At 36.9% G+C, this 10,260-nt stretch overlaps 1 long non-coding RNA gene across 1 annotated transcript; it reads left to right on the top strand.

Annotated features, from left to right (window-relative positions):
• Positions 1–1,730: 1,730 nt before the first annotated feature.
• LOC108785478 lies at positions 1,731–7,686 on the top strand. Its single transcript, XR_001941134.1, has 3 exons — positions 1,731–2,137; positions 5,872–5,883; positions 7,677–7,686. It is a non-coding gene; the product is annotated as an uncharacterized LOC108785478 (long non-coding RNA).
• Positions 7,687–10,260: the final 2,574 nt, after the last annotated feature.

Here is a 10,260-nt window from a genome sequence, read left to right as displayed (position 1 = left end):
TCATATGCATCGACAGTTGAACATAGTACCTGGGAAAAGGGGATATGTTTACTCTCAGAAGTGTTTGGAGTTCCAATTTGGAAGCATATAAATGACCTGTTATGCCCAGGTGTTTATTCCCCTACCTGGTCACTGTGTCACATGATGTAACGTGTCAAAAAGAGGGATGATTCATTGATAAAACATCATAGGTTTACCTTGATTGCAGCCACCGACTACCAATCATGTGTGGTTTTTTTCTTCTTTCTTTATTTTTCACAAGTGCATATAGAGCTAATTATCAGTAACAAACACATTGCCAAGACAATACTTGATTGTTTACAGTGGATCTGCATATGCACATTAGGAGGCAGTACTAAAACATGTATAAAGATGGGCAAAAAGGAGTCAAAAAGAGTCTTATCTGGCACACTAACTTCATATACATCTTTATCTTCAGATTTGTGCTTAAAGCAGAACTCCAGGATTTAAAAAAATTAACCCTTGCAGTGGGGCTATCCCCGCACTACAAAGGATAAGTGCTCGTTTTGCCCAGGGGGTGAAAATATTGAACAAATACTTACCTGATCCTCTGTCCCACCTGGCTGCTAGACCAATCTCTTTAGCCTCATCTTCCCTGGGCTGCGGCTAATATGCTAATGTTAGGTACGTTATATAACAAATTTGCTTGTTTGACTTTGCAGAAAGATGTTATTAGAGCAAATTGTTGTTCCACATTCTTGAAATGTCTTGTTTTGCAGTCTGTGGAGATAGGTAATCTTTGAGGCATTTTGGTGTATGGGTCATGATGAAGCCAAGGTGTTCCAAAATAACAGAAATTAATGTTTTTTTGTATTTGTTTATGTGTGGCTTGTACAAATTCTTAATAATTTAAGATGTTTTGGGAGGTACTACATGGCAATTGCCCAGGATTGGAGCTTAAAAGCTTCCCCTTTGATCAGATTCTTAACTCTTGGCTTGATTAAAGGAGAACTATGAGGTGAGCGATTTCCACTCATCTCATAGTTAGAGCCGACCTGTGACGGGAAGTGAGCAGAATCATGCCGCCGATCCACTCCCTTTCCGATTGTCTCCCTGCAGTGAGCGGTGACTGTCAGTCACTGCTCCCTGCAGGGATTCCCCCCTCCCCTCTCCGATCCTCCAGCTCTAGATAGTCTAGCTAGGCAGAGCCAGCTGTCACTCACACAGCTGGGTGGATCTCAACAGTATTGTGGGGATCCGTCCCGGCTGTGGTGCTCTCAGTATATTGCGGGCAATAGCCCCCGATATACTGAGCTATGGGTCACAGGAGGAGGTTAGTATATGTCCTCCCATGACCCTAAAGAGAGCTATCTGCAAAAACATTTACCCCATAGTTATCTTTTAAGGCTCTCCATGTGTTAAATTATCTACATTCTAATCTTTACTTTTACTTCATAAGTAAATCTTATGAAGTAAATTGTCTAAATAAACTTTAAAAACCTTTCACTAGATGCAGAGATTATTGTTTTTCTTATCGCCTTCAAGTGGCCATACTTTAGTGAACTAAAATGCCATTGGGCTCTATTAGTTACATTGCTAAATAGGTTGAAAAATTCCATAGCATTCAACCTACTGTACACTTGCTTATCATTGTTGCTCAATCTACTGCCTTATCAAATGTGCCTGATTGTTTTGTGATTGTTTAGTGGTTTATTCCCAAGATCTGCATACAATATCCACAGAAGAAATGAACACGCACATTTACAATCTTGTTTTCTTTAATTTTGTTCAAATACATCATAAAAGGGCATATTTGTCTCTAACACATATCAAAAAGTCATCACAATGACAGGATATTTTCACATTTTGCATAAAAAAGAAATTCTAGTAGGAATTTTGCAAAAAAAAGAAAGTTCTTAAAAAATCAGTGAAGTGTTAAACAAGTAAGTACTAAAATTGGCACATGTACAAGAACAGCACATATCACAATTAGTATGTATAATACTTAGACCATACCAAACTTCATGTATCGGGAGAAAAAGCAGGATAACATACATGACTTGCAAGAAGTTGATTAGGAAGTTTTATATAGTCATTACAAAACTGTCAAACAACGTTGCGCATAGAACACTAATGCACATATTAGGTGAATGGCAGGAGTGTATCTTGGAATTTAGTTGCAGGACAGGGCTCTAGAAAGTGCTAAATTTGAGGATGTGTTGCCCAAAGCAACCAATCAGGAAAAACTAAGGGAGATAACAGCTGAACGGGATGGCTGTGAAAGATAATATGTAATCTATTTTTAACCAAGGGAACATTTCTGCATAGCCATCACAAGCTATGGTTTATGGTGGACTATAGGCACCCGCACATCATGTTGTTGTTATCAGTAACATATGTGTGTAAACATGCATGCTAAGCATTCTGCTAAACATGCATGTTTATACAAAGTTTAGTTTCCCTAGCTCCTTGCTCATTATGGGTAGGGATGAGCAAATCTGCCTAGGTTCAGTTTGCAGTTCACAAACTCTGCATCAACCTCCATTGAAGTCTATGTGGGATGACTCTTGTTATTCAATTCCGGCCATTTGTAGGACTATTAAACTATTGTGAAACAAAAGGCATGGAAAGCTGGGCACTGCCATTGGGGACATGCACCAATATATATGTATATATCCATATACAACATTTTTAATTCTTCCTAAAAGCTCCAGCACACACTGATGATATGGCTGCTGTGAGTCCAAGGATTTAAACTGCACTACAGGTTGATCATTATTTCTGCTGGTGAACAGGCAAAGTTTTCTGCCAGAAATTCATATTATAAAAACTTTGTACCCCCTCTCTTTCTTTTCATCTTTCTGCACTTTTATTTTTTCTCTCTTTCCATACAACAACATCTCCTTAGTTTTTTTTTTTTTTAAGGAGAGCTTGGCTATTGACATTCACTCTGCATTTGGCCTAACATATACTAATATACATATCTGTCAATGTGATTCCCACGTCCTTCTGAAATTGAAAAGAGATAGATACGCACATCCTTACTTTTTTATTATTTTTCAATTATACAAAACTTCCTATACACCTCTATATTTCTATTTGAACATTAAGAGGTACACACTAATGTTTCTTAAATCTAAGGATTCGAGAGTACGTCTTGACGGTTGTAACCGTTGATGTCTTTGACAGTAATATAAACATTTTTTCTTCAAGGCCAAGATATGTCTATAATCTGTATTGCTTATTACTGTACATTTTATGTTGGCTCTCCTACCGCAATATGACTTATCTTCTTTGTAATGCAAAATCCCTATTTTTTTTTTATCCACTAAAAATGTTGGGAAGCAGTGAACCCGAACCATAATCTTGGGGAAACAACAACAAATAATCCACCAAGTGTAGCCCAACTACATGAATTTTGCCTCAGATAAGTAATCTATAGGAGTGCATGCAGAGGTCACAACTCCTATAGACTTATGATATTCTCCCAGTTCCATTCTAATCATTTGGATTGGGAAGAGATTTTGGGGTTGATTTACTAAAGGCAAAAAGGCTGTTAACTGTGCAAAGGGAATTGCACTTTGCAGGGGAAGTTTCCCTTAGTTTAGTAAATGTGGTGAAACTTCACTTTGTAAACAATACCCAATCATGTACAAGGAAAATAAAAGGAAAGCATTTTTTTTTACATGATTGGGCAATGAAAGTCAGCAGAGCGTCCCCTAATTCATTAGACTAAGGGCAAACGTCCCCTGCTAAGTGAGAATTTCCTTGCAAAGTGTACACCTTTTTTTGTGTCTTTAGTATATCAACCCCTTTGTGTCTATGAGCACCTTTATTAATCAGCTTCTTTCCCTTATCCTCTTGTTTTTCTTACCTACACAGAAAAATAACTGTTGACATCTGATTGGTTGTAATGGGCAACACAGGCACTTTGAGCTAGCTTGTTTAAATAAGTCTGTTAGAATATTTTGAAAATTATTTTTGTTAATGTTGAAGATGAACTAATACTTTCCAATTAAATTAAATTTTTAGTATATTTTACACTATGAAAACAGTGTTATTCGCAACTACAAAGTGTCTCAATTAAACCAAAACTACTCTGTGTTAAATCTCATCTCTGGGCAAATAAAAATCCCCCTCTCATCATGTCGTTCAGTCCCCAAGAGTCCCCTCATGCTGACATCACCAATGCAGACTCCTCTTCTGGATTCTGCAAGGACTCTAACCCTGGACAGCTTATGTAAACAGAAGAAAAGACCCGGGACTGGGGGATCATGTGACTGCAGCTTTAGTTGACTGAAAAGGTCATTTAGATTTTTTTTGTAATGCCAGCGATCAGTTAGAGGTTAGTAGGTGGAGGGGGTGGAGTGGTTGATAGGGTGAGCCCAGAGATCAGATGTAAGCATTATATTAATTGTATAATAAATATGAGCAAAGTCTAAGCTTCGAAGGCTATTATAATTTTAAGTTTTGTTTGAGAAGTCCAAGAATGTACACCATTACCTGTTTTGCTATATATATAATTAAAAAAAAGATTATCACCTTAATTTACTACATTTGGGTTGATGTCACCTTCTCACTGGTAGCAGTAGTGACTAGAAGGTAACTCTTCTGCTTGATTGACTCTGGGTAAATTTACTTATAAAAGAGACCATGTTCATGTAGCAAAGTAATTGTTTACTTTGCAAAAGGAATTCTTATTTTGGCTTGTAAATACAGTCAACCTATGTTCACTTCAATCATTCATTCATGTGCAAGAAAAAAGAATCCAGCTTTTATGTATTTTTCCTTAAACATGATTGGGTATTGAAAATAATCACAGCTTAAAATGCACCTGTCATTGTAGAAAATTGTTGCAACTAAGGCATACCTGTAAAAGAAGTCAGTTAATAATTACTTGCTGCTCTGATTATGAGAAAGCTTCTGCTGAAGTGAAACTGACACTTCTGGGAATATCTAACCCTTACTGTTTCCTCTCTCTGACCTCCACCCACTATAGAATACAGGAGTGGCATGGATGTAAGGAGGAGGAACCAGGGAGAGCTGCTTGGGACCCAGAGGATGTCAGATTTAATGACATCCTCTGCATCAGTACATGTCCCAGCATGGGGTTTGGAGACACAGGCAGCCGGAAAAGTGAGTATGTATTGCATTCTTTATAGTGAGAGGGTTGCTGTAACCTTATTTAGGAAGTAAACATTCACTTTCCCAACTAAAGGGTGTCTAGTCTTTTATTAACCCTGTTGGATCATATTACAAATGTGTAGGACACCAGGCTTATGTACCTGGAAACCAGGTTTATGTAGGTGCTTTATGGAAGCTAAAAAAGAAATTTGGCATAAAATATAGTTTATTTCCTTTACAAAGAAGCTTTACATTGTTAGAGGAGAACCTGATTTTATTTGGTCTAAGAGTACATAAAACTAGTAGTATTTACTCGTATAGAGGTTATATGGAGTTTTGCAGCCCTTATCACTTAAATCATTTTTTTAAAATACTGTATATATTTATTTTACATGTAGTTTTATATATATTTTTATTGCTTGAGTGTACGATAAAGAGATCAAACCTATGAACTAAACTTGGTCACGTACAGTATGTGGCACAGTTATATGCGTATTCACACACTATGAAAATATTTCCAGGTTAAAAGAAAAATTAGAGGAAATTGTGAAATGTCATTGTAAAATTCACAGTAACAGATATTTTTCTACCTGAGTCTGTCATTGTAGTCATAGTGTATAAATGTATACAATAGCTAATCATTCTGCAGTATGAATAAAAAACTATTTTTATACTTCTATATTCACAGGCTCATCGGCATTCTTAAGCCCCACCTGCTCCGCACTCCATTTTAAGCAAATGGAACATACTTTCCTAAAGCTGCTTTAGTATACAGACATGCTAGAGAACAGAAAAAAAGTTACATAGTCAGCACATATGTTTAAATGAACCCTAAAAGCAGCCTTATGGGCCTCTAGTCCACATGGCTTCCATCAAGTCTATTGCAGATGGAACTCTGGTTATTTCTTGTTGTGTACATTACTAGTACAGTAGTAACATACACAGCTAGTACATTCTTCTTTAGAAAATTTTCCTGCACTCTCTTCTTCCTAATACTGTTTACATGGTCTTTAAATGGAATACTATGGGGTCTATTCACAAAGCTGCCGAGGGTAGCCGAGTGAATGACCGATCAGAAGTGAAGTGAGCCGAACACTGTTCGGCTATTCACTTCAGGCTGGTACGGCTGATTTCAGCCGTATATCGGCTGAAATCAGCCGTACATCGGCTTGCTTCGTGTGGCTTCGAAACAGCCGAACATGCTCAGCATGTTCGGCTGATCCGAAGTGCAGAAGGAGTTCAACTCAGCCGATCCAACATCTGGATCGGCTGAGCCGAACCTCCGGCAGGCTTCACACTGCTGTTCGGGCTATTCTGAAAGATCCCGAACAGCAGTGAGAGAATAGCCGAATGCCGCCGAGCGGCATTTGGCTCGGCTGTTCTGCTTGGTCCCTCAGAGGCACCGAGAAGAACAGAAAAAGAGTGAAAAAAGTAGAAAAAAGTAAATAGAAAACGATTGTGCTGAGCTAGCAGTGACAGCTAGCTCCGCCCAATAGTTTCCTATTGTCCGGCGGCTCTGCTGCTGTAAAAAGTTAAAAAAATGTAAAAACTCTCCCTGGGGCCCCGGGAGCCCCCGCTCCCGGCCGCCAAGGAGAGAAACGCTGCTGTGTCTTTTTTTCTTCATTCTGGCACGAGCGATGTCAGAATAGAGAAAAAAAAATCCCATTCAAAAGCATTGAGAGTTTACTATTGGCTATTTCAATTTGCAATAGCCAATAGTAAACTAGCATTGTTCCCGCCCTCTGCTGGTGGACCTGGTGGGGAACTGCAATAGAAATAGCCAATAGTAATGTCCCAATGCTTTTGAATGGGACTTTTTTTTTTTCTCTCTATTCTGACATCGCTCCGTGTCAGAATAAAGAAAAAAGACAGAGCGGGGTTTTTCTCCTTGGCGGCCGGGAGCAGGAGACTCCCGGGCCGCCAGGGAGAGTCAGATGCTTGGAGATCAGTGTCCCTGGTTAGCAACCAGGGACGCTGATCTCTCTGAAAGTGGCCGGAGCCAGCCGTAAGATCATGGCCGGCCGCTCGGCCAGCTTCGTCTTTCAGCACGGCTCAGCGCTCGACTGAGCCACTCGGCCGTGATCGGGAGCTGTACGGGCTATTGTGAATAGCCGTACAGCACCCCCTCGGTTCTCCTGAACCGAAGGGGTCCTGGTGCCGAAGCTAGCCGAAGGATCGGCCGAAGCTACGGCCAGATCCTTCGGCAGCTTTGTGAATAGACCCCTATGTCTCCATTGTAAAAAATGTACAGCCTTGGCAAGCCCCCCGGCTGGGTCAATTGAGATGTCCACAGACGCTGAACTCAGAAGAAGACCAGGTAAACATGAAAGCACCTGCAGGTCAGTGGGATCAGATAATGTGGACCTTAGGTCCGTTTTAACTGATATTTTGGTCCCACTATTGGTGAAGAGAGAAGGTCATATATTTCTCTCCATTGGGCTCCCATGTGGGTTCAACTTTTATTTCAGTGGGCACCCCCTAAAAATTTTTTTTACGTTCAATAAGGTAGTGCAAACAATGGTAGTGATTCACAGAATGCACCATTAGAAACCAATTACCTTTCAGTTTGCTGCAGCTAGTTTAGTCAAGAGATTATTTTTGATTGGTTGCTAGATATTACTACCCTGTACACATTATTGTTGCTGTGAGCACTAACCTATTAAATAAGACTTAATTGAATGATACTTTCAGTCTGCAAGAAATATTTTTGATTGTCTATTCCTTTAATACAAAACTTTGACTCTCATTAATGGAGGGCTTGAAACTGTACTACTTGATAGACCTTTTCTTCATTAGTCACATTCTTTAGTTTATTTGATGTGTTCACAAATCAAAACCCTTTATTCTTCAGTAGTAGATGTAGGCACCGTTGGTATAATAATTTCAGTTTGGTAAAGTAACTTGGTTTAGATGGTGTGTGATGCCTTCTTTATTTAGGCATCACACTTAAAGTACAATAGTATTTGGCCATTAGTACCATGTTAAATCATGCTGGTATCTCAAGTCAATGCTTACTTATTTCCAAATTTTGATATTCCAAATTTTGCTTGCCATAACTAGAATTACATTTTACAAAAGCTAACAATTTTTCTATATAAGGAACTAATGATTTTTTTTTTTACAGCTTCTAATAGTAGCCGATCATAATTTATTAATGGTTTGGTATTATTCACTATAGTTTTGTAGCATGATAGTTAATCATTTTCTTTGACATGGGTCTCCTTGTGGTTAAGCTCAGAATATAGTTTCCATAAGGCTGACATGAACACACACAGCTTGGGCAACATTAACCTGATAAACATGTCGGGAATATATGCATTCTAATTACATCTGTCTCATTGAATGCAATGTTTAAAGTATAGGCAAACCATTTTCCATCGATTTGGGTGGAATAGGGAAGGGTTATATCTCCATTAGGTTATTTTGTGCTATCTGTGTCCTGCTGGATTTCTCTACACTTCCTGTACTGGAAATGCAAGAAGAAATGAAAAGAGATATCCACAAACCCCTCTTCCTCTGATGACAATTTTTAACATTTTGGACTTTACCTTTATCCAAACTAAAAAAAAGTGCCTTTATATGCATTGTGATGTGAGTTTTATAAAATAAATTACAATCTGGCACTATAGGTTACACTGGCATTTTAATCATTTTTTTATGCTGACATTTCAACCAGGGCAACACTGTGTGTATTAGTTTTAGTTTTACATTTGTTACCATTTATTTCTTTTAAATCACATTTTTTTTCCTCTATTTTGGTTTACTCATTGCGGGAATATGGGGGCTTGGAATGACCATACTATCAAAGATTAGGATTACCAAAATGCACCAGTTTGTATCTAATTGCACACTACAAGAGATTGAGTTCAACTGTACAGAGGTAAAACGCTTGCTATATTATGAATGACTACACCAAATATTAAACTTTGAATTTGCTTTCACTGATTACAAGTAGCAGCTAACAAATCATTACATTTTACATTGTGCTCAAGGTAAGTGTAACGAAATATAGAAATGCATTATCTCTTAAAATTAAATGAGCAAATTATGATTTAGGAAAGGAATTATGTTAACTATGTTACTAAAACTATTGTTGTAAAATTATTTTTAAATAGAAATATAATGCTTAAAAATATAATGGTAGCGATAACTTAGTTCACAATTCTAAGTATTTACAATATATTATTGAATATAATATATAGATTTATCTTGTGTAATAAACATAAAATATCTGTAAAAATGTATCTGTCTCTAAATGTTCTTTGATTTCTGAGTGAACTTATGTGAAAATAAATGCACATTGTGTTTGGCAGCAATAGTTTTCTTGTGTAGTAAAAAACATAATCACTATAATTGTGATCTACAGTAATAACAAGGACATGAAAAACAATAATGATGGCTTCCAATAAACATTTGTCACTCATGTTTAAATTATTTAATGTAACACTGTAAATTCATTGTATATCATATATTATACTATAACAAAATCATATTGCTCTGAGTTTTAAACATACCATTTGTGTGTAGTTAGCATTATTTTCAAAAAGCATTACAGTCAAGTTACTATACTTTAGGTAATTTTATATTTTCATACACAGAATAAAACTGTGCACATAATTTAAATGTCAAAAGCATTTTAATTGTATTATGTTTATCAATGTGATGTTAGTTAAAAAAAGTAAACATTTGATAATTATAATAATTAATATTAAATTGATAATAGCAAAAAATGTATATCATTGATATACTGTATTGGAAATCTTCAGCTGGTGCTCTTTGAAACAGATCTGCCCTAAATAAAGTTGTAAAGGATACTTGGATACATACATTAAACTTCATTATAAGTAAATGTATTGCACTTAATCAATACATTACTTGTCTTATATAAGTAAAGACATTTGATATATAATGGCTCATGGCAGAGTGTATAAAAGACTTCAGATAGACATATTATCCATAGACATCTTACCACATTGCAAGAAAACAATCCTAAAATGTAAAATAAATTCCAAATAATCTAATTTTCAATATTGCCTGCACAATAAAATACTATTTTAAAAACGTATTGAGATATTTGGATGCTATTTTTTTTATTAAGGCTAAAAATACTGTGGTATTGTTCCAGGTGTGTTAATATATCACAGCCAGTAAGGTTTAATTTTGTTGTACTTACAT

Source organism: Nanorana parkeri, unplaced genomic scaffold (assembly GCF_000935625.1).
Source record: "Nanorana parkeri isolate BGI_ZX_2015 unplaced genomic scaffold, ASM93562v1 scaffold164, whole genome shotgun sequence".
Taxonomy (NCBI): domain Eukaryota; kingdom Metazoa; phylum Chordata; class Amphibia; order Anura; family Dicroglossidae; genus Nanorana; species Nanorana parkeri.
Note: the sequence above shows the minus strand (reverse complement) of the source record. Positions and strands in the feature narration are given on the sequence as shown.